Source organism: Sus scrofa, unplaced genomic scaffold (assembly GCF_000003025.6).
Source record: "Sus scrofa isolate TJ Tabasco breed Duroc unplaced genomic scaffold, Sscrofa11.1 Contig2481, whole genome shotgun sequence".
In the NCBI taxonomy this organism is placed as follows: Eukaryota; Metazoa; Chordata; class Mammalia; order Artiodactyla; family Suidae; genus Sus; species Sus scrofa.
The window spans coordinates 10,741-34,624 of NW_018085105.1; the positions used below are offsets into that span (position 1 = coordinate 10,741).

General features: G+C 51.5%; 1 long non-coding RNA gene across 1 annotated transcript; it reads left to right on the top strand.

The window, feature by feature from the left end:
- Positions 1 to 528: 528 nt before the first annotated feature.
- On the top strand, positions 529 to 23,202 carry LOC110258597. The gene is made up of 3 exons (XR_002341195.1): positions 529 to 2,746; positions 2,912 to 5,812; positions 22,934 to 23,202. It is a non-coding gene; the product is annotated as an uncharacterized LOC110258597 (long non-coding RNA).
- Positions 23,203 to 23,884: the final 682 nt, after the last annotated feature.

Below are 23,884 nucleotides of genomic sequence, written 5' to 3' on the forward strand. Positions count from 1 at the left end.
GGCCTTTGCCACAGCACCGCTGGGTCTGAGCCTTGTCTGCTGCCCACAACACAGTTCACACCAACATGGATCCTTAGCCCACTGAGCGAGGCCAGGGATGGAACCCACAACCTCAGGTTCCTAGTTGGATTCATTTCCACTGCACCACAAGGGAACTCCTGCTTGTCTATTCTCAGTGTCTTACGTTGCATCTACTCACCCCGCAGTTCCCGTCCATCCCACTCCCTCCCCCTTGGCGACCACACGTCGGTTCCCCATGTCTGTGGCTCTGTGTCTGTTCTGTAGACAGGTTCATTTGTGCCAGATTTTAGATTCCAGACACAAGTGAGCTCCTGTGGTATTTGTGTCTGTCTGACTGACTTCACTTAGTGTGAGAATCTCTAGCTCCAACCGTGTTGCTGCAAATGCCCTCATTTCATTCTATTTCATGGCTGATAGTCCATTGTGTGTGTATTTACTGAGGCTCTGCTTTGGGGGCAACATTTTGAGGTACAGGCCCCCTACGTCCCCTGTGCTCCCTCCAGAGGCTCCAGGGGAGGGTCCATCCTGCCTCTGCCAGCTTCTGGGGGCTCCAGGTGGCCCTGGGCTGGTGGCCACCTCCCTCCCATCTCTGTCCCTATCTCAAGTGGCTTCTCTTCTGTGTCTGGGTCTCCTGTCTCTTAGGAAGACACTGTCCTGGGATGGAGGGCCCCCCTCATCCAGGAGGACCTCCTCTCAGACCCTGCCCATGGCTTCTCCTGTGTGTCTTCGCTGTTAGAAGGACACGTGTTATGAGATGTAGGGGCAACCTTCATCCATGAGGACCTGGTCCCTGGCACCCAGACCCAAAAACCTTAGCACTTTCTTGATCCCTTTGAGCAGAGCACCTGTGGTTTTCCCCAAGAAAGCCAAGCACACCTGTTTCTGCTAATGAGGTGGGACTGCTTGTCTGAGGAACCATCCACGTGGTGAGACGGTTGGCTTTTTTAGCTCCACCCCCAACCTCCAGGGCCAAAGATTTTCCCCTCTAGAGGGGAACCTCCCTAAAAAAAAGGGTTCGTAGAGCTTCTGGGTTGGGGAGCCCACAGTTGGGAGAATGCTGCACCCCACACTCCATGGGGACAGAAGCCCCTGAATGTGGGACCCTCACCCACTCCCACCCCGACGTCGCCCTCCCCCTCTGGCTGTTCACCCCTTTATCAGCAACAGGGAAGTCACGGGTTTCCTGACCTCTGTGGGAAGGGCACCCTCTGTCTGCAGGCGGTTGTACAGAAGTGGGGGTGATCTGTGCCCCGCCTGTGGCTGGTGTTGAGGTGGGGGCTGTTTGCGGCGGCTGGGCCCCCTGCTCGACACAGGTTTGCATCAACTCGGGGTTTCGGAGGTGAATCAAATTGGAGGCCACCCAGCTGGGGTCCAAAGGTAACTGGAGGATTCCTTGGGGTGGAAACACAGCACGTTGGGTGTCAGAAGCCCTGTGAGCAGAGAAACAATTTTCCTTTAACAAGCAAAACTGTGTTTATGCATGTTGAGCTAACACCTCCACCTGGAGGACCTCCCTGATTTCTCCCTTTCCCTGTAAGACTGTCTGCCTTGAAAAGTCAGAAGCAGTCAGCTCAAGCACCAATTAGATCATTCCCGAACCTGCTTCAAACCCTTGGTGGTTTCCATGGAAGTTAGAAAAAGACAAATGGCTTCCCCTGTCCCGCTGATTGAGGCGGGGTGGCTTGTGCAGGGCGGGCAAGGATTTGGAACCGCTTTGGGGCTGGTGGCAACCACCTCCCCTGGTCCATCTCAGGTTATAATCTGTGTGCTATGCCTTCATGACAGTGACAATATTTCATGACTTGGGTGTGACACAGGGAAGGGATGACAACACTGGGGACTCGTCCTTGTGCCCAACCTTCTAAGAGCAGACACTTTGCTTTTGCAAGACTGAGGTTCATCGTCTCTGGAAATAAAGCTGCCTGTTTTTTGGTTTCTCCTGACAGGTGTGTCTCTGCAATGTAAGACTACACGAGTTGAGTCTCGAAGTAACAGTAACAGCTGTGATTTGTAGTCTTCGTATTTTTGGTTTTTGGGGGTGGTGGTAATTAATGACCACAAATCACTGGGGTTAAAACCACAGTACCCATCCTCCCCCAACATGGAGAGCCGAGGTCGAAGGCCAAGGGGTCCCAGGGTTGTGTTCCCCCCAGAAGCTCCAAGGGAGGGTCCTTCCTGCCCCTTCCAGGTCTGGGGGCTCCAGCTGGCCCTGGGCTAGTGGCCACCTCCCTCCCATCTCTGGCTGCATCTTCTTGTGGCTTCGGCTTTCTTATCTCTTTTGTGATAATTATTCCACTGAAGGAGCATCTTCATCCTTGAGGATCTGGTCCCTTGCACAGAGCTCAAAGAACCGTAGCAATTTCTTGATCCCTTTGAGGAGAGCATCTCTTGTGGTTTTTCCTGAGAAACCCAAGCACACCTGTGTTCATGCTAATGCGATTTATGCTAATGAGGTGGGCTGGTTGCCAGAGGAACCAACAAGGTGATTAAAGGGTTGGCTTTTTAAGCTCCACCCCAAACCTCGGGATTTGCTGAGGAGTCAAGGCTTGAACCAGTCCTACTTGGCAGAAGCTCCCTCAAATAGGGGTTCATAGAGCTTCCAGATTGGGGAGGCCACAGTTGGGAGGGTGCTGCACCCCAAACTCCATGAAGACAAGCTCCTGCATGTGGGACTCCCCAAACCTTGCCCTCCTCCTCTGGGTGTTGACCTCTTTATGAACAACAGGTAAGTCAAGGGTTTGCGGGGGGCTGTGGGGACTCTGTCTCAGAGTCTGGACAGAAGTGTGGGTGATTTGGATCCTGCCTGTGGTTGGTAGTGAGGGGGGACAGTGTTGGGGCCCTGGGGCCCCCTCTCAATACACGTTTGCCACAACTTGGGGTCCTTCCACAGGTAGATTGCATTGGAGGACACCGAGCTGGGGTCCAAAGGGAACTGGAGGGTTCCTTGGTGTGGAAATGCCCCACGCTGGGTGTCAGAAGCGCTGTGAGCAGGGAAATCATTTTCCCTTAACAGTGAAATGTGTTTCTGCTTTTCCACAAACATCTCCTCCTGGCAGACCTCCGAGACCTCAGCCTTCTCCCTGTTACCCATTCTTCTCTCTATAATCAGAGTGGAGTCTGTAAAGCACGAATTGAATCCTGTCCTCATGTGCTTCACACCCCTGGTGGATTTCATGGCTGTTAGAAAAAGGACAAACAGCCCCACCTGTCCTGCTGACTGAGGCGGGGTGGCTGGTGAAGGGCGGGCACAGATTTGGACACACTTTGGGACTGGTGGCAACCACCTCCCCTGGTACATCTCAGGTTATAATCTGTGCTGTGGCTTCATGACCTTGACAATACTTCATGACTTATGTCTGACACAGGGAAGAGGTGACAACACTGGGGAATCATCCCTGTGCCCAAACGTCTAAGAGTAGGTGCTCTGCTTTTGCAAGGCTGAGGCTCACAAACTATAGTTGGCTGTTTTTTGGTTTCTCCTGACAGGTGTGTCTATGAAATTTAATTTTCAATGTTGACTCTCATGGAATGAGAGTTGATTTTCCTTGCTCTATAAATTGGTTTCAGGTGTGTGTGGGGGAGGTTGTGATAATAAATGACCACAAATCATGTGGGGTAAAACCCCAGGAACCCACGTTCCCCCAGCCTGGAGAGTAAATGCCTGAGGTCAAGGGGTCCCAGGGCTGCGCTCCTTCCAGAGGCCTTGGGGAGGGTCCGTCCTGCCTCTTCCAGCTTCTGGGGGCTCCAGGCGGCCCTGGGCTGGTGTTCACCTCCCTCCTGTCTCTGCCTCCGTCTCCCCATGGCCTCTCTGCATGGTCCCTTTTGTTACAAGCCCCTTGTTAAGGACTTAGGGAGCATCTTCCTCCATGAGGACCTGGTCCCTGGCCCACAGCTCCTAAAACAGTAAAAATTTCTTGATGCCTTTGAGTAGAGCATCTTTGGTTTTTCCTAATAAAGCCAATCTCATGTGTTCATGCTAATGAGGTGGGGCTGGCTGCCAGAGGAACCCATCAGGTGAGGAAAGGGTTGGCTTTTTTAGCTCCACCCCCAACCTCCGGAGCTGCTGTGGGGCCAAGCCTTTAATCAGCCCTACGGAGGGGAACCTCCCTAAAACGAGGGTTCAGAGAGCATCTGGATTGGGGAGCCCACAGTTGGGAGGGGGCTGCACCTCAATTCCATGGAGACAAGTTCCAGCAGGCGAGACCCACACCCACCTCACCCTCCGCTTCCCTGTCTGGCTGCTTACCCCTTGCTGAGCAACAGGTAAGTCTCATGTGCCCTGAGTTCTGGGGGGCACCCTCCATGTGCAGGAGGTTGGACAGAAGTGTGGGAGATTTGGGTCCCTGCCGGTGGTTAGTGGTGAGATGGGGGCTGGGCCCTTCTCGGCTGGGTCTTCGCCCACTCGGGGCCCTTTCTGAGGTGAACTGAATTGGAGGACCCCCAGCTGGGGTCCGAAGGGAACTGGGGGATTCTTTGGTATGGAAATGCCCCACGCTGGGTGTTAGAAGCACTGTGAGCAGAGAAATAATCTTCCTTTAACAATGAAATGTTTGCTTTTCCATCAAACACCTCCTCCTGGCAGACCTCCGAGATCTCACCCTTTCCCCTGTTAGCCATTCTTCTGTGTAATCAGTGATTTCTCCAAAACACCAATTAATTCGTGTCTGTACCTGCTTCATAACCCTCGGGTGTTTTCATGGTTGTTAGAAAAGAACAAAGGGCTTCAGCTGTCCAGCTGACCCGAGGTGGGCGGCTAGTGAAGGGTAGGCACGGATATGGAACACGCTTTCGGGCTGGTGGCATTGACCTCCCCCGGGTACATCTCAGGTTATAATCTGTGTGCTATGGCTTCAAAATGTTGACAGTATTTCATGACTTGGGTCTGACACAGGCAAGAGGTGACAACACTGGGGACTCATCCCTGTGCCCGACCATCTAAGAGCAGACACTTTTTCAAGACTGATGCTCACATCTGTAAATAGTTACCTGGGTCATTGCTCTTCACAGGTGTATCTGTGCAAGTTAATTTAGCATGGTTGATTCCCGTGTAGGTAGGGATTGGTGGTCTTTGCTGTGTAAATTGGTTTTGGAGGGGGGCAGGGGTGATAACGCAAATCACGTGGGTTCAAATCACAGGAACCCACTCTCCTCCCTTCTGGACACCAAACATCGGAACTCAAGGGGTCCCAGGGCTGTGTTCCCTGCAAAAGCTCCAGGGAGGGTCCTTCCTGCCCCTTCCAGGTCTGGGGGCTCCTGGTGGCCCTGGGCTGGTGGCCACCTCCCTCCCATCTCTGCCTCCATCTTCTTGTGGCTTCGGCTCTGTGTCATCTCTTTTGTGGTAAACATATTATTCGCTTGAGAGAGCAATTCATCATTGAGAATCTGGTTCCTTTCACAGAGCTCGAGAAAACTTAACAATGTCTTGATCCTTTTGAGGAGAGCATTTCTTGTGGTTTTTCGTAAGAAACCCAAGCACACCTGTGTTCATGCTCATGCGAGTTATGCTAATGAGGTGGGGCTGGTTGCCAGAGGAACCAACAAGGTGATTAAAGGGTTGGCTTTTTAAGCTCCACCCCAAACCTCGGGAGTTGCTGAGGGGCCAAGGCTTGAACCAGTCCTACTTGGCAGAGGCTCCCTCAAAAGGGGCTCATAGAGCTTCCAGAGTGGGGAGCCCACAGTTGGCAGGGTGCTGCACCCCAAACTCCATGAAGACAAGCTCCTGCACGTGGGGACTCCCCCAACCTTGCCCTCGCCCTCCTCCTGTGGGTGTTGACCTCTTTATGAGCAACAGGTAAGTCTCGGGTCTCCTGAGTTGTGTAAGGGAGCCGTGGGGAGCCTGTGGTGGAGTTGGGACAGAAGTGTGGGTGACCTGGACCCCTGCCTGTGGTTGGTGGTGAGGTGGGGAGAGTCTTGGGGGCCTGGGGCTCCCTCTCAATACACACTGGTACCAACTCAGGGTCCTTTCAGAGGTGAGTTGATTGGTAGGACACCCAGCTGGGGTCGGAAGGAAACTAGAAGATTCCTTGGTGTGGAAACGCCCCACGCTGGGTGTCAGAAGCCCTCTGAGCAGAGAAACAACTTTAACAATGATCAGTGTTATGGCTTTCGAGCAAACACCTCCACCTGGAGGACCTCCCTGATTTCTCCCTTTGCCCTGTAAGCCTGCCTTTCTTGTCTCATCAGAGCCAGTCATCTCAAACCCCAATCAGATGGTGCCTGTACCTGCTTAGACCGCTTGGCCCTTTTCCTGCCTGTTAGAAAAAGACAGATGGCTTCACCTGATTGGCTGACCGGGGCTTCTCCTCTGTATCATGTCTGTTGTTCTAAGCACACTTCTTACTGGATTTAGGGCCTCCTTCATCCATGAGGACCTGGTCCCTGCACACAGCTCCCCAAACCATAGCAAATTTTTGAGTGATCCCTTTGAGGAGAGCGTCTTTTTGTTATTTCTAAGAAACCCAAGCACACCTGTGTTCATGCTAATGGGATTTATGCTAATGAGGTGGGGTGGTTGCCAGAGGAACCAACAAGGTGATTAAAAGGTTGGCTTTTTAAGCTCCACCCCCAAACCTCGGGAGTTGCTGAGGGGCCAAGGCTTTAACCAGTCCTACTTGGCAGAACCTCCCTAAACAGGGGTTCATAAAGCTTCCAGATTGGGGAGCCCACAGTTGGGAGGGTGCTACACCCCAAACATCCATGAAGACAAGCTCCTGCATGTGGCACTCCCCAAACCTTGCTCTTGCCCTCCTCTTCTGGGTGTTGACCTCTTTATGAGCAACAGGTAAGTCACTTGTTTCCTGAGTTGTGTGAGGGGGGCTGTGGGGACCCTGTGTAGCAGTTTAGAGACAAGTGTGGGTGAACTGGAACCCCCGCCTGTGGTTGGTGGTGAGGTGGGGACAGTAGTGGGGCCTGGGGCTTCCTCTCGACACAGGTTTGCATCAACTCGGGGTCGTTTCCGAGGTGAATTGAATTGGACGACACCCAGCCGGTATCCGAGGGGAACTGGGAGATTCCTTGGTGTGGAAATGCCCCACGCTGGGTGTCAGAAGTGCTATGAGCAGGCAAATAATTCTCCTTTAGCAATAAAATGTGTTTCTGCTTTTCCACAAACACCTCCTCCTGCCAGACCTCTGAGATCTCGCCCTTTCCCTATTACCAGTTCTCTCTAATCGAAGTCTCTAGAAACCAATGAAGTCGTGTTCGTACCTGCTTCAGACTCTCTGTGGTTTTCATGGAAGTTAAAAACGGACAAATGGCTTCACCTGCCCTGCTGACCGAGGCAGGGTGGCTGGTGCAGGGCAGGCATGGATTTGGAACAGGCTTTGGGGCTGGTGGCATCGCCCTCCCCCAGGTACCTCTCAGGTTATAATCAGGGTTCTAAGGCATCATGATGTGGACATTATTTCATGACTTCGGTCTGACACAGGGAAGAGGTGACAACACTGGGGACTAGTCCTGTGGCCGACCGTCTAAGAGGAGACGCTTTGCTTTTTCAAGGCTGAGGCTCACCTCTGTGAACAGTTACCTGGCTCGCTTCTCGTGACAGGTGTATCTCTGCAAGTTAATTGTCATGTGTTAATTCTGATGTATGTAGAGATTGGTCTTTGCTCTGTAAATTGGTTTTGGAGGGGGGTGGGGGTGATAATGACCACAAATCACGTGGGTTCAAACCACAGGAACCCACCCTCCTCCATCCTGGGGACCAGACATCTGAGGTCAAGGGGTCCCAGGACTGTGCTCCCTCCGGAAGGAGGCTCCCTCTGGGGGTCCAGGCAGCCCTCGGCTGGAGGCCACCTCTCTCCCGTCTGTGCCTCCATCTTCCCGTGGCTTCTCCTCTGTTTCCTTTTGTGTCTCTTAGGAGGACACTGTCCTTGGCTGGAGGGCCCCCCTCATCCAGGAGGACCTCCTCTCAGACCCTTCCTGTGGCTGCTCTGTGCCTTCTCTCTTACGACACTTGGTGGCCCCTAAATGTAGTCACCTCATCCACGAGGAGTTGGTCCCTGGCACACAGGTTGTAAAACCATAGCAATGTCTTGACCCCTCGAGCAGAGCATCCCTGGTTTTTCCTATGAATCCCAAGCTCACCAGGTTATGCCAATGAGGCAGGACTGGTTGGCAGAGGAACCAACCAGGTTATGAAAAGCCTTTTTTAGCTCCACCCCCAACCTCCAGAGCTGTTGAGGGGCCAAGCCTTTAATCAGCCCTACGGAGGGGAACCTCCCTAAAACGAGGGTTCAGAGAGCATCTGGATTGGGGAGCCCACAGTTGGGGGGGGCTGCACCCTAATTCCATGGAGACAAGTTCCAGCACGTGAGACCCACACCCGCCTTGCGCTGCGCTTCCCCATCTGGCTGTTCACCCCTTGCTGAGCAACAGGTAAGTCTCGTGTTTCCTGAGTTCTGGGGGGCACCCTCCATGTGCAGGAGGTTGGACAGAAGTGTGGGAGACTTGGGTCCCCGCCGGTGGTTAGTGGTGAGGTGGGGGTGGTCCTGGGGTCTGGGCCCTTCTCTACTGGGTCTTCGCCCACTGGGGGCCCTTTGAGGTGAACTGAATTGGAGGACCCCCAGCTGGGGTCCGAAGGGAACTGGAGGATTCCCTGGTGTGGAAATGCCCCACGCTGGGTGTCAGAAGCACTATGAGCAAGAAGTAATCTACTTTAACAAGGAAATGTGTTTCTGCTTTTCCATCAAACACCTCCTCCTGGCAGACCTCCGAGATCTCACCCTTTCCCCTGTTAGCCGTTCTGCTCTCTGTAATCAGTGATTTCTCCAAAACACCAATTAATTCGTGTCCGTACCTGTTTCAAACCCTTGGGTGTTTTCATGGCTGTTAGAAAAGGACAAAGGGCTTCACTTGTCCTGCTGACCGAGGTGGGTGGCTGGTGCAGAGCAGGCACAGATTTAAACCCATTTTGGGTCTGGCGGGAATGACGTGCCCCAGATACATCTCGGGACAGTGTTGTATGACTTGTGTCTGACACAGGAAAGAGAGGACAACCCTGGGGATGAGTCAGTGTGCCCAACCGTCTGAGAGCAGATGCCCTGCTTTTGCAAGGCTGAGGCTCACCGTCTCTGTAAATAACTCGTTCCCTGTCTCTGGATTCTCCTGAGAGGTGAATTCCTGCCGCAGAACTTTGCCTGGGTTGATTCTCAGGGAAGTGGAGATGGGTTTTCTTTGCTCTATAAATTGGTTTCGTGTGGTCTGAGGTCAAGGGGCGCCAGGGGAGGGTCCTTCCTGCCTCTTCCAGCTTCTGGGGGCTCCAGGCAGCCCTGGGCTAGCGGTCACCTCCCTCCTGGCTCTGCCTCCGTCTTCCCATGGCTTCTTCTCTGAGTTTCCTCTTGTGTCTCTTAGGACACTGTCCTTGGAGGGAGGGCCCCCTCATCCAGGAGGACCTCCTCTCAGACACTTCCTGTGGCTGCTTTTGTGTCTTGCCTGTTGTAAGGACACTCATGACTGGATACGGGGCTGATCTGGTCCCTGGCACACAGCTCCTAAAACCCTAGCCATTTCCTGAGAGATACCTTTGAGCAGAGCCTCTCTGATTATTCCTGAGAAACCCAGGCTCACTTGTTGATGCAAATGAGTTTATTCCAATGAGATTTATGCTAATGAGGCAGGGCTGGTTGCCTGGGGAACCCACCTAGAGGTTGGATGGTTGGCTTTCTAGCCCCACCCCCAACCTCCAGAGCTGCTGAGGGGCCAAGGCTTTTCCAGTCCTGCCTAGTGGAAGGAACCTCCCTACAAAGGGGGTTCAGAGAGCTTCTTGGTTGAGCTTAGTTGGGAGGGTGCTGCACCCCAAACTCCTAGGAGACTGAAGCTTCTGCTTGTGGGACCCGCCGCCACCCCCAGCTCCTCCTCTAGCTGTTCACCCTTTAGGGACAGTAGTGAATTCATGAGGTTCCTGAGTTCTGTGAGGAAGGCTGGGGGGACCCTCCACCTGTAGGAAGTTGTGCAGAAGTGCGGGTGACCTGGGCCTCTGGTTGGTGGTTCGGCGGGGGCAGTCCTGGGGGTTCGGGCCCCCATCTATCTCAGTGTTGGCACCAACCCGGTCCTGAGGTGAACTGAACTGGAGGACACCCAGCTGGGGTCTGAAGGGACCTGCTGGATTTCTTGGTGTGGAAACGTCCCACGTTGGGGGTCAGAAGCTCTCTGAGCAGAAAAGTAACTTTTCAACAATTAAATATTTCCACTTTTCCATCAAACACCTCCTCGTGGCGGACCTCCGAGATCTCACTTTTTTCCCTGTTAGCCATTTGTTCTCTGTAATCAGAGCGAATTCTCTACACCCCCAATTAGACTGTGTCCTTAGGTATTTCAAACCCTCGATGATTTTCATGGCAGTTAGAAAAGGACAAATAACTTCACCTGTCCTGCTGACCAAAGAAGCGGGGTGGCTGCTGCAGGGTGGGCATGGATTTGGAACACACTTTGGGTCTGCTGGCTGCGACCTCCTCCTGGTACATCTCAGGACAATGTTCTAATACTTGTGTCTGACCCAGCAAAGGGACGACCACGCTGGGGACTCTTCCCTGGGCCCAGCTGCCTAAGAGCGGGCACTCTGCTTTTGCAAGGCTGAGGCTCAGTCTCTGGAAATAAGTAGTCCGCTCTCTCTGGCTTCTCCTGCCAGATGGATCTCTGCCGCATAACTGCATGTGTGGAGGCGCATGGAAGTAGAGATGGGTTTTCTTTGCTCTGGAGTTTGGTTTTGTGGGCTTGTGATAATAAATGGCCACAAATCACGCAGGTTAACACCCCAGGAAACCCCCCTCCCCAAACCCTGGAGACAAGACGACTGAGGTCAAGGGGTCCCAGCGCCGCGCTCCCTCCAGAGGCTCCAGGGCAGGGTCCTTCCAGTTTCTGGGGCTCCTGGCAGCCCTGGGCTGCTGGTCGCCTCACTGCCCACTCCATCTAAATATGGCTCTTCCTCTGTGTCTCCTGTACTGTCTCAGGAGGACAGTGTCCTTGGATGGAGGGACCCCCTCATCCAGGAGGCCTTCCTCCCAGACCCTTCCCGTAGCTTCTCTGCATCTTCTCTGTTACAAGGCCACTGATGATGGCCTTCAGGGCGAGTTTCATCCATGAGGATCTGGTCCCTAGAGCACATTTCCTAAAGCCCTAGCCGTTCCCTGAGACATACCTTTGAGCAGAGCCTCTTTGATTATTCCTGAGAAACCGAAGCTCACCTGTGTTTATGCTAATGAGATTTATGCTATTGAGGTGGGGCTGGTTGCCTGAGGAACCCACCTAGAGGTTAGAAGGTTGGTTCTTTAGCCCCACCCCCAGCCTCCAGAGCTGCCAAGGGGCCAAGGCTTCTCAGTCCTGCCAAGGGGAACCTCCCTACAAAAGGGACTTGGCTTCTGGGTTGGGGAGCCCACAGTTGGGAGGGTGTTGCACCCCAAGATCCAGAGGGACAGCAACTTCTGCACGTGGGGGTCCCCCAGATCTTGCTCCCCCTCTGGCTGTTCCCCCCTTGATGAGCAGCAGAGAAGTCCCATGTTGCCCGAGTTCTGTGTGGTGGGGGCTCGGGGACCCTGTGTCTGCAGGAGGTTGGACAGAAGTGGGGGTGACCTGGGCCCCTGCCTGTGGTTGTTGGTGAGGTGGGGTCAGTCCTGTGGGCTGGGCCCTCCCCTGCTGGTTGGTGCCAACTGGGGGGTCGTTTCTGAGGTGAATTGAAGTAGAGGACACTCAGCTGGGGTCCGAAGGGAACTGGGGGATTCCTTGGTGTGGAAATGCCCCACATTGGGTGGCAGAAGCACCGTGAGGCCTCAACTTTATGAAACGCCCCTAGATCATGAGTCCCTGTGACTGACCCAGGGTGACCCGGTGTTAAGGCAGGATGTGCAGGGTAGCTCAGGGTCTGGGCGTTTGGATCTTGGCAGAGAGAAGCATTTTCTTAGCTCAAGATTCTGCACATGGTCTGGGCGAAGCCAACGCCCTGTGGCTTTGAGGAATCGACAAGAGCGTGCAGGAGTTCCTGCAGTGGCTCAGCAGGAATGACTCGTATCCGTGAGGACATGGGTTCAATCCCTGGCCTCGATCAGTTGGTTAAGGATCCGGCACTGCTGTGAGCTGTGGTGTATGTAGGTCACAGACGAAGGCCTGATCCAGCAAGGCTGTGGCTGTGGTGTAGACTAGTAGCCTCGGCTCCAGTGCGACCCCTGGCTTGGGAACCTCCATGTGACACAGATCCAGCCCTAAAAGGAAAAAGTGTGCATTTGAAGAATCCTGTGTGGGGGATGGCGTGCCCATGAGACGTTGGGGTAACCTCAGGGTTTCATGACCAGATGGGTTTCACGGGCCTTGTTTGTGGTCTTTGATTGTGTGTGTGTGTGTTGTTGGCCTCACCCAAGGTAAATGGAGGTTCCCAAGGCAGGGGTCGAATTGGAGCTGTAGCCAGTGGTCTACACCACAGCCATAGCACCTTGGGATCCAGCTGCATCTGCGACCTACACCCCAGTGCAAGGCAACTTGGCATCCTTAACCCACTGAGCAAGGCCAGGGATTGAACCTGCATCCTCATGGATGCTCGTCAGATTGGTTTCTGCTGAGCCACGACAGGAACTCCCTGGTCTTTGATTTTAATGTGACTATGAGGGTCCCCGTCTTCTCCTATGCTAAGACGGTTGTTTTGGGCACCTGAGGATTCAGGAAGAGGCTTTTTTTTTTTTTATTTTTTAATCAATATTTTCCCACTGTACAGCAAGGGGGTCAGGTTATTCTTACATGTATACATTACAATTACCTTTTTCCCCCACCCTTTCTTCTCTTGCAACATGAGTATCTAGACATAGTTCTCAATGCTATTCAGCAGGATCTCCTTGTAAATCTATTCTAAGTTGTGTCTGATAAGCCCTTTGTTTCAATCATTGGTGTTGCCGGCCATGTCTGGAGCTGACAAGGGGCTCAGGGGTCTTTATTGCTCAGCTGGCATCTTGGTTTTCGGCCCCCAGGTCTGAGCTCCTGTGAGGCACCCAGGCTTCCTGCAACAGCCAGAAAGCAGGGCTGTGTCCTCTCCATTGGAGCAGATACCTGGGCAGAGCTGCTGAGTGGCTTTGTCACCTGCAGGTCACCCCCGTGCAGAGTGGAGAGTCTGGGCTCCTGAGGGAATTCTCACCCCTTGTAAGTCTTCTCACTTGGCTGGGAAAGCCTGTGAGGGCAAGGGGACCCCTCTCTGTACAGGTCTCTCTGTGTTTATGTATCTGCATCTGTGGTCCTGCACTTAAGAGTCTCTGCAATTGTCTGTGTGTGTCTGTTCATTGCTGCATCAGCCTGTCTTTGTTTGACTTTATTCCTGCACCTGTGTCTGTGTAGCAACTGCCTTACTGCATCCATGTGTGTTTATAGGTTTATGTCTATGTCTCTGAATATGTTGCTGTTTTTGGATCCCTGTGTTTACATTCTGTGTCTGTATTGTTGTCTGTGTTTCTATTCCTGCATCTGTGGGTCTGGTTATACATCTGTGTGTATTCATAGGTCTGTGTGTGTCTATATTTATTCTGTGCCTGGGCATCTATGTTCTTAGGTCTGTGTACGTTTATGTGTGTTTCCCTCTGTGTCTGTGCACACCTGTGTGGCCTCCCCCAGGCCTCTGTCGGCAGCCCCTTGTCATTCTTCCTCCCCCCATGGCTGTGTCATCCAGGAGGGTCTCTCTGAGTCCAGGGGGCTCTGCCCCTATAGCTTCATTTGGGGGTGATGATGCTGCATTTCCTGCAGGGATGTGTGAGCCGTGATCCCTGCCCTGCATGGTCCTTCTGTTTCAGGTGGTGAGGCCACAGGGCCGGGGTGGCTGGGATTGGACAGAGATTGATTAGGAAGCAGAACACACAGCTGTCTCCCCTCCTAGGGAAACAGCCCAGCCCTGCATGGTGACACCCTGGCTGGGAAGGGTTCACAAGGCCATAAGGATGGCAGTGAAAAAGCTCTAGTTCAGAAGGGGTTCACTTGTTAAAATGCCTTCTTAAATATTTTGTGAATTAAAAAACTTACTTTCAAAAATTTTAGAATTCTTTTAGTTTTTGAAGGTTTGTTTATTGTGGCTGCCTGAGGCATATGGAGTTTCCAGGCCAGGGATCAGATCTGAGCCACAGTTGAAACCTGTATCACAATGCTGGATCCTTAACCCACTGTGCCAGCTGGGTGTCAAACCCACGTCCCAGGGCTCCAGAGATGCCACTGATCCTGTTGCCCCAAAGCGGGAACTCCTCTATTCATTTTTTTTTTTAACTTCTATTCCATTGGAGTATAGTGAATTACAGTGCTGTGTTTCAGGTGTATTGCAAAGGGTGTCAGTTATACATGTATCACTTTGAGTACCTTACCTCGTGCAGGTTATTACAGGCTATTGAATATAGTTCCTTAGGTTGTATAGGAGAGCCTTGATGCTTACTGAGTTTGTTTATACTAGTGCGTATGTTGACCCCAAACTAATTTATTCCTCCCCCAGCTGTTCCCGTTTGGTAACCATATGTTCTCTATGTCTGAGTCTCTTTTCTACATAAGTTCGTTGGTGTCATATATGAGATTCCACATGGCAGTGAGCTCAGCTGGTGTTTGTCCTTCCCTTTCTGACCAACATCTTAGTATGATCACCTGTATGTGCACCCATGTTGCTGAAGATGGCATCATTTTATCCTTCTTTATGGCTGGGTAATATTCCATTTTAGGCATGGAGCACATCTTTTATATTCATGCTCTGTTGGGCGTTTAGGTTGGTTCCATGTCTTGTCTACTGGGAATAGTGCTGCTGTGAACACAGGAGTGCAGGTATCTTTTCCAATTACGGCTTTTTCTGGACAGATGCCCAGGAGTGGGACTGATGGATCATGTGGTCGTTCTATTTTCAGTTCTCCTGAGTTTGTTTTTTGGTGCTGGTGGTTTTTTTTTTTTTTTCCCCTTCTATTTGTCAGGTCCATACCTGCAGGTTATGGAAGTTCCCAGGCTAGGGTTCAGTTCATATCTGCAGCTGCTGTTCTGTGCCACAGCCCCAGCCAGATCCTTAACCCATTGAGCCAGGCCAGGGATCGAACCCACATCCTCACGGATCCTACTCAGGTTCCTTATCACTGAGCCACGAGGGGGAACTCCCCCATCTCATTTTCTACAAGTTGGTGTTTGGAATAGACTTTCAGCACTGTTTTAGTGCCTGTTACACAGCAGAGCGACTCCGTATTTCTAGACACACCTGACCCAGGTTTTCCTTCATGCTCTCTTACCTCCTATTAGGTCTGAGTCTGCACAAGTCTGCAGAGCTGCAAAGTACTGGTGAATACATTCCCCCACTTTTCTTCCATGTTTGCAGTAGAAGGGACGCAGCACCAGGTTAGCCTCACATGTCCAGCATGGTCAAGTGACTTACATCGTGAGATGACGGCTAGAGCAATTTTACGGAATGACTATTTCCTGGAGAAACCCAAATCAAGACTGACAAAGTTTTTTTCTTGTGATGAGAACTCTTAAGGTTGACTTTGAATAAACCTGCTCTACAGTGTCCGGCCGTGTAGGTTACATGTACCCTGTTGGCCATCACACCCCTGGGACTGAGTCATCCTCTAACTGGAGGGGTCCCTTTGCACCAGCTTCCCCCAGTTCCCCCACCTCCCGGACCACAAGGCTCATCTTGTTCTCTGCCTCTCACTTGAATGCTGTTGGCTTTTGGTCTCGGCTGTTACTTAGAAGGGAGCTTTCTTCCAGAGGCTTGGGCTTGGCTCAGGAGGCTGCACCACCCTGCCTGTGTCCCCAAGACGCTGTCTGCAAACCGTTTGCTCTGGGGCTGAGGGTCCTTCTTGACTGGTTTCTGCTCCAGCTGAGAGGGAGAAGGGGTGAGGCCAGAGTTTGGGACCGAGCAGTGTCGTGTTCATATGCCTGAGGGACCCTGCTTCCTCCTCCTGCAGGAGGACAATTCTGGGCACGAGTGGGAAGCCCCCAGTGGTTCAGGTGACCCCACAAGGGAACCCTGGTCCACACTACAGTGACAAGCTTAGAAGAAGGTATGTAGCTTCTACCTCTCTTTTCTTGGTGCTCAGCTCCCCAAAGCCTTGGAGTCTCTGAAGGGATAAGGTCTTGTGTAGGCTGAGCTGCTGGCTCGTTACCCACAGGTTTGTCAGAGCAGGATGTGTGTGTTTCCATATGTACTGTGGTGTTTGTCTTTTCTTTCTGACGGACTTGACTTCCATTGGGAATCTCTAGGTTCATCCACGTGGCTGCGAATGAGATGGTTTCATTCTTTTTTACGGTTGAGTAATATTCCATTGTGATTATGCCCCACTGCTTCTTTCTCATTCTCTTTCAACTTCTATCTGAAGAGACAGGATAGAATTCCCTGTGCTGTTCGGCTGAACCTCATTGCTTATCCAGTCTTTTTTTGTTTGTTTTACCTTATCTAGGGCTGCTCCCATGACGTATGGAGGTTCCCAAGCCAGGGGTCTAATCAGAGCTGTAGCAACTGGCGTGTGCAAGAGCCACAGCAACACGGGATCTGAGCTGCTTCTGCGACCTGCATCCCAGCTCCCGGCAATGTCAGATTCTTAACCCACTGAGCAAGGCCAGGGAGTGAACCTGCAACCTCATGGTTCCCCGTCAGACTGGTTTGCACTGCCCCACAGGGGGAACTCCTGCTTCTCCATTCTCAATGTCAGAGTTTTCAGCTACTGACCCCAATCCCCCACCCCTTAGCCCACTCTCTCCCCCTCAGCAACCACAAGTCTGTGTTCCATGTCTGCGAATTGGTTTCTGTTCTGCAGACAGGTTCATTTGTGCCATGTATTAAGTTGCAGATATAAGGGATCTCTGACGGTATTTGTCTTCCTATATCTGCCTGCCCTCACTTAGTGTGAGAATCTCTATGTCCAACCGTGTTGCTGCCATTATTTCACCCATTTTTATGGCTGATATTCCATTGTGTGTGTGTATTTATTGAGGCTCTGCATTGAGGGCAACATTTTGGGGTGCAGACCCCCTATATCCCCTGTGTTCCCTGCAGAGGCTCCAGGGGAGGGTCCTTCCTGCCTCTTTTAGCGTCTGGGGGCTTCAGGTGGCCCTGGGCTGGTGGCTACCTCCCTCCCATCTCTGCCTCCATCTTCCCGTGGCTTCTCTTCTCTGTCTCTCTCCTGTGTCTCTTAGGAGGACACTGTCCTTGGATGGAGGGCCCCCCTCATCCAGGGGGACCTCCTCTCAGACCCTTCCCATGACTTCTCTGTGTCTTCTCTGTTGTAAGGATACTTGTTAGTAGGTTGAGGGTCCTTTCTTCATCCATGAGGGACCTGGTCCTTGGCACACAGCTCTTAAACCACAGCAAGTTCTTGATCCCTTTGAGCAGAGCATCTTGAGTTTTTCCTAAGACAGCCAAGCACACCTGTTTATGCTAATGAGCTGGGGCTGGTTGCCTGTCTGACTGTATTCCTGAACCTGTGTGTGTCTGGGATGCATCTAATACTGCATTTGAGTCTTTTTAGGTCTCTGCCTGTGTTGATAGGTTTGTCTATATTTTTGCATCTGTTGCTGTTTTTAGGTTCCTGTGTTTGCATTTTGTGTGTATATTCCTGCATCTGTGGGTCTGCTTATACATCTGTGTCTGTGTTCATAGGTCCGTGTGAGTCCCTTTGTGTCTGTGCACATCCCTGTGACTCCCCCCACCCTCCCCCAGGCCTCTCTTGGTAGCCCCTTGTCAACTCCCTTGTCCCCACATCCATGTCACCAAGGATGTTTTCCTGGGCCGGTGGGCTCTGGCCTTAAAGCTTGATTTGGAGCCGATGCTGCATTTCCCATGGGGCTGTGTCAGCCCTGTTCTCTGCCCTGCATGGTCCTTCTGTTTCAGGCAATGAGGACACAGGGCCAGGGTGGTTGGGATTGGGCAGAGATTAACTAGAAAGCAGAACACACAGCTGTCTTCCCTCCTAAGAGAGCAGGCCATCCCTGCACAGTGATGCCCTAGCTGGAAGGGTTTACAAAGCTGTAAGGATGGCAGTGAAAAAGGTCTAGTTCAAGTTCAGAAGGTGTTCACTTGTGAAAATGTCTTTTTAAATTGTAATTTTGTGAATTAAAAAACCTATTTCAAATATAGAGTTCTTTCAATTTTGCAAGTTTTACTTTGGCTGCCCGAGGCTTATGGAGTTCCTGGGCCAGGGATCCGATCTGAGCCACAGTGGAAACCTATATCACAATGCTGGATCCTTAACCCACTGTGCCGGCTGGGTGTCAAACCCATGTGCCAGGGCTCCGAGACACTGCCAATGCTGTGCCCCACAGTGGGAACTCCTCTATCCTTTTCTTAAAAAATAACTATTATGTTGGAGTATAGTTGATTTACAAAGTTATTTTTCAGGTGTATGGCAAAGGGTATGAGTTACACATGTATCATTTTGAGATTCTTGCCTCGTATGGGTTATTACAGGATACTGAATATAGTTTTTTAGGCTGTGCAGGAGAGCCTTGATGCTTACTGAGTTTATATATACTAGTGTGTACGTTGTTGACCCCAAACAACTCATACATCTCCCCCAGCCATTCCCCTTTGGTAACCATACATTTTCTATGAGACTGTTTCTCTTTTCCAAATAAGTTCATGGGTGTCATACGAGTTTCCACATAGCAGTGAGCTCAGCTGGTGTTTCTCTCCCTTTCTGACTTACATCTTAGTATGATCCCCTGTATGTCCATCCATGTCACTGAAAATGGCATCATTTTGTTCTTTTTCATAACTGAGTAATATTCCATTGTGTGTATGGAGCACATCTTTTTTATTCGTCTTCTGTCAGTGGCTACTTAGGTTGGTTCTCTGTCTTGCCTATTGTCAATAGTGCTGCTGTGAACCTAGGCGTGCAGGTACCTTTTTGGGTTATGGTTTTCTCTGGATAGATGCCCAGGAGTTGGGATTGCTGGATCATGTGGTCATTCTGTTTTTAGATTTGTCGAGTTGCTTGTTTTTCTTTTTGTCAGGGCCATACCTGCAGGGTATGGAAGTCTCCAGGCGAGGTTTCAAATCAGCTGCAGCTGCTCTTCTATGTCATAGCCCCTGTAATGCAAGATCGGAGCCACATCTGTGACCTACACTACAGCTCATGGCAACCCCGATTCCCTCACCCCACTGAGTGAGCCCAGGGACCCAAGGTGGGTCCTCAGGGACTCTATCCCAGTTTGTTTCTGCTGAGTCACAGTGGGAACGCCTACTTTCACTTTTTCAAGGAACCCCCACACTGGTTTCTGTCGTGGCAGCCCCAAGTTCCCTTCCCACCCACAGTGCAGGCGGGGGCCTGAGGGGCTCTTGCAAGGCTTTTCTCCTTAACTCTAGGGAAAGGGTGGCCTGGGTTTGAATCAATAGCAAAGATCAGTAAAGGCCTGTTTATACTGGAATTGCCTTCTACTGTATTCAAAGTGGAAAAAGTTCCTAATTATTGGTAGAAGGCAAACTAGTGTCCCCACCTCCCCTCACCCCCCCCAAAGAAACTTGGTGACAGGGTCTCTCAGGAAATGTAGAGACGGCTGGATTGTCAGCCAGGACCTTGAATAGAGGGGGAGGGAGATTTCTAACAGGGTGTGGCCGCCCAGCCTGGTTTCTTCTCCCTGCGTTAAGTCACCTGCGAGAGAAGAGAGGGTTTGAGGGAAGAGCTGAGAAATTGAGCAAAAAGCAAAGGAAGCAAGATGGGGTGATTGTGAAAACTCAAGATGCCAACGTTCAAAAATGACTGTGAAACCACGGCCACCAGGAACAGCTGAGGGTGGAGCAGAAAGACCTTTGGCTCCAACCTCACAGATCAGCCAAACCTCGGGGGATGGAACTGCACAAGGGCTTCCTGGAGAGAGGGAGGGGGAGCCCCTCAGGTGCTGCATCCAAGCAGGACCTGGGGGGTATGGGGTTCAGTGACGTTTAAGTCAGAACAACACCTCCTATGTGATGATAACCTACATGCAGAGTCTGACAATGAAACTAGGAGTTCCCTTTGTGGCTCAGTGGGTTAAGAACTTGACAAAATGTCTGTGAGGATGCAGGTTTGATTCCCTGGCCTCACTGAGTGGGTTAAGGATCTGGCGTTGCCCCAAGGTGCAACATACTTGACAGATGTGGCTCAGATTCTGTTTTGCTATGGCTGTGGCGTAGGCTGGATGTTGCAGCTCTGATTTGACCCCTGGCCCAGGAATGTCCATATGCTGCAGCTGTGGCCCTAAAAAGGGAAACAAATACAGGAAGAAATGAAACTAGACATGGCACACAGCGGGTGGTCCTTACCTAATCAGTCGACGACCTTCAGAGGAGAAAGACAGGTCCCCAGGAAGAGGGAATCCTCTCTCCAGATGTCAGCTTCAAGGTATGGCATTGCCTTTTCCCTGGGCCTCCAGCTCACCAGGCTTCCCTGGAAACGCTGGACCTGCCATCCTTCATAACCACATGAGATGATTCTTTAAAATGAGTCTGTCTCTCCCTCCTTCCAAACATTCTATTGGTTCAGCTGCTCTGCAGGCCCTGATACACCATCCTACATCCCTTGGGGGTCTGGCCGAGGTGCCTGAGGAGTTTGTGGGTGTATTGGCCTAAATAATGCTGGGGGTACCTAAGCCTGAGGGAATAGTATGGTGTTTGATTTTTTGAGCTTGCTTGGATGAAGGAAGATGCTTTGGACCAGTGAATAATGGGGCTGGGAAGAGACGTGAGCTACTAGGATAGCAGGATCTGGAGAAGGGAGAGGGAATGGCCCCAGAGGCCCTTCCCACAACAGGTTTGAGGGTCCCCGCCTTGGTCATGTGGTGCCCTGGGTCCTGGCAACCCTGGAGCAGTGAGTAGACACAGGTGTGGAAGGAGGTTGGAGCTGTGCTGCAGAACCAGCTTCTAGCCCTGGCCAGCACGGCCGTGCAGAGCCTGGGAAGATGGGCCTTTTGCTTGTTGGACGACATATTCCATTCATGTTTATTGTAAACTATGGGGTCTATTTCCTGTGCTGTACAGGATGCCCTTGCAGCTTGTATATTTTCTACACAGTCGTTTGTATCTCTTACTCTCTTCCCCCTGTGCCCCCTCCAGGTGGGTCACCCCTAGTTGTCTGTATCTGTGAGTCTGGTGCTTTTGGGTCATATTCACTTGTCTGCTGTATTTTCTACATTGTATATTTGAGTGCTGTGACACTGTCCTCCTCTGGCTGACTCATTGACTTAACATAATGCCCTGCACGTCCATACCTGCTGCTGCAAATGGCACAATGTCATTCTTTGTCCTGGCTGAGTGGGAATCCACTGTGCATATGCACCACATCTTCTCATCCAGTTCCCTGTGGTTGGACATTTAGGTTGTTTCCGGGCCTTGGCTCTTGGGAATACTTCTGCTATGAACATGGTGCATGGATCTTTGGGACTTAGACTGTGTATTTTCTGGATGTGTGACCAGGAGTGGGGTCTCGGGATCATATGGTCGGTTTTCTCTTCCCTGGTTGAATTCACGGTAGAGCTTTCAAAAGTGTAACACATCTTCTCCAGGTTCTAATGTTAGACCCCGGAGCCTCTGAGGTTGGGCATTTCACCCAGTAGCATATTTGTCTGTCTCTCTGCTTTTCTTTGTCTGATCCCAAAGGGTAGGGATGAGACTTTGTGAAGAACCCGTACAATGTACCTGACCTGTGCTTGACTCAGTGTCTGCTTCCTGAGGGCCTAGGACTCAGGCCTGTGGCCCCACTGGGAAAAGCACCAGCCTCGCTGTGTCTCCCATGTCTTCTGTTTAGGGAATATGCTTCAGCCTCCAGGCCCTTCCCTGAGCCCCAAAGGATAGGTGCCCACAGGTGCTGATGAGGGGAGAGAGGATACAGAGACCAGGGAGGGGTCGGCAGGGGACCTCAGTGCCGCCTGGGGGGCAAGTCCTGGTTCCCCTCAAGGAATACCCAGAGAACAAAGCCTTTGAGCTCTTGTGCAGAACTAAACCCCCAGCCAATGACAGCCAGAGAGGAGGACCCCCAGGACCTGTCCTGGGGACCCTAAACACCAACTCTGGAGTAGAGTGCAGGCTTGCACCCACCCTGCACCTTCTCTGGGGCCATATTTTCTACTCTCAAAGTGTAAGCCCACCCCCTCCTCATCTCTCCCAATGGGGGACCCAGTCTTTAGGGCAGCAGCCTGCTTTGACCCCCTTTGCCTGGCAAATCAAGTTATTTGTTTTCCTCCTTCCCCAAAAATCCATCTCCACGGTAGACGGAGGCTGAGTTTTGGAAGCAACCTCACAGAAAAATCGAGATGGAAATGAGCCTTAGCCTTGGGGTTTCTTGCTCCCAGAAACATCCCCCTTCTGCTGTTTGTAGCCACAGCTCAGGGCCTCCCACTGGCCTGTCTCTCTCTTATCCAGAGTTCATCTCACATTTCTTCTCTCACCAGCAGGTGCACCATCTCTGGGGTTGTGACGTGGATACACTTTTTGCTCCCTACTTTGTGATGTGTGTTTATGGTCGTTGCCCCAAAGACAGAGATGAGCATATAATAACAAGCCAGCAATGTCTTTCGTTTCTGCTGTTCTTCCTGGCTAATTGGATGGACAGGTAGAAGCTGTTGATTTCCCAGGAAGAATACGTCCAGAAGGGAGTTCCCTGGGGTGGCAGGGGGGGGCCTACGGGTTCAGACCTGACACTTTCTACCACAGAGGCCCATGGTCCATCCCTGGTCTGGGAGCTGAGACCCCACATCAAGCCTCTGCCCACCTCAGGCAAGAAACAAAAACAGACGAAAAGGAAAAAATCCAAAAATGAGTATATGAAGGACATTCATCTAAGCAAACATAGGGTTAATTTCTTAGATTTAATCAACTTAGTTCTTAGATTTAAGTTTTGAACACTAGATTAAAGTTACTCTTCATCCGGTTTCATCGCGGTGTCCAGCCGAGAGATGGGACTCGCATCCTGAAATGATGTCCACAGTCAGTTTAGGGAACCTCCATCCTCTCCTGCAGATTCAAAGTGAAAGAGGCAAAACGTTCTTTTCCTTGTGGTAAGAACTGTCAGGATTGGCTCTCAACACCCTTGGTGCATAAGGTGTGTTGGTGCTGATGCCATTCGTCCTGTACGTTTCATCCCAGGACCAACGTGTCTGATGCCCTGTCGGTGGTACCTTCCCCTCCCCCTCCAGCCTCGGGGAACCACACATCTCTTCCCTTCTGCTGTGAGTTTGTTTTGGGGACAAAATTGACCTTCAGCACTCATGCTGTTCCTCCTACACAACGCTGTGACTTGATATTTCTTCTTAATTTTTTTCTTTTTTACAGCTGCACCTGTAGTATATGGCAGTTCCTAGACCAGGGGTCAAACTGGAGCGACTGCTGCCAGTCCACACCACAGCCACCCCAGATCACAACACACGTGTGACCTACACCGCAGCTCACGGCAACGCCAGATCCTTAACCCACTGAGTGAGGCCAGGGATCAAACCCACATCCTCACGGATCCTCGTCAGGTTCCTTATCACTGAGCCACGAGGGGGAACTCCCTCATCTCATTTTCTATGAGTTGGTGTTTGGAGTACAACTGACCATCTGCACTGTTTAAGTGCCTGTTACACAGCAGAGCGACTCCCTATTTCTACACACACCCGACCCCTCCGTTTGCCTTCAGGCCCTCAAGCCTCCTGTTGGCTCAGAAAAGTCACACAAGTCTGCAGAGCTGCAAAGTACTGGTGAATACATTCCCCCCCTTTTCTTCCACGTTTGCAGTAAGAGATACACAGCACCGGGTTAGCCTCACATGTCCAGCATGGCCATGTGACTTACATCGTGAGATGACAGATGGAAAAATTTTAGGGAACGTCCATCATTTCCTGGAGAAACCCAATTCAAGACATAGAAAAAAATTTGTTCCCTTGTGATGAGAATTCTTAAAGTTGACTTTGAATAAGCCTGCTCTACAAA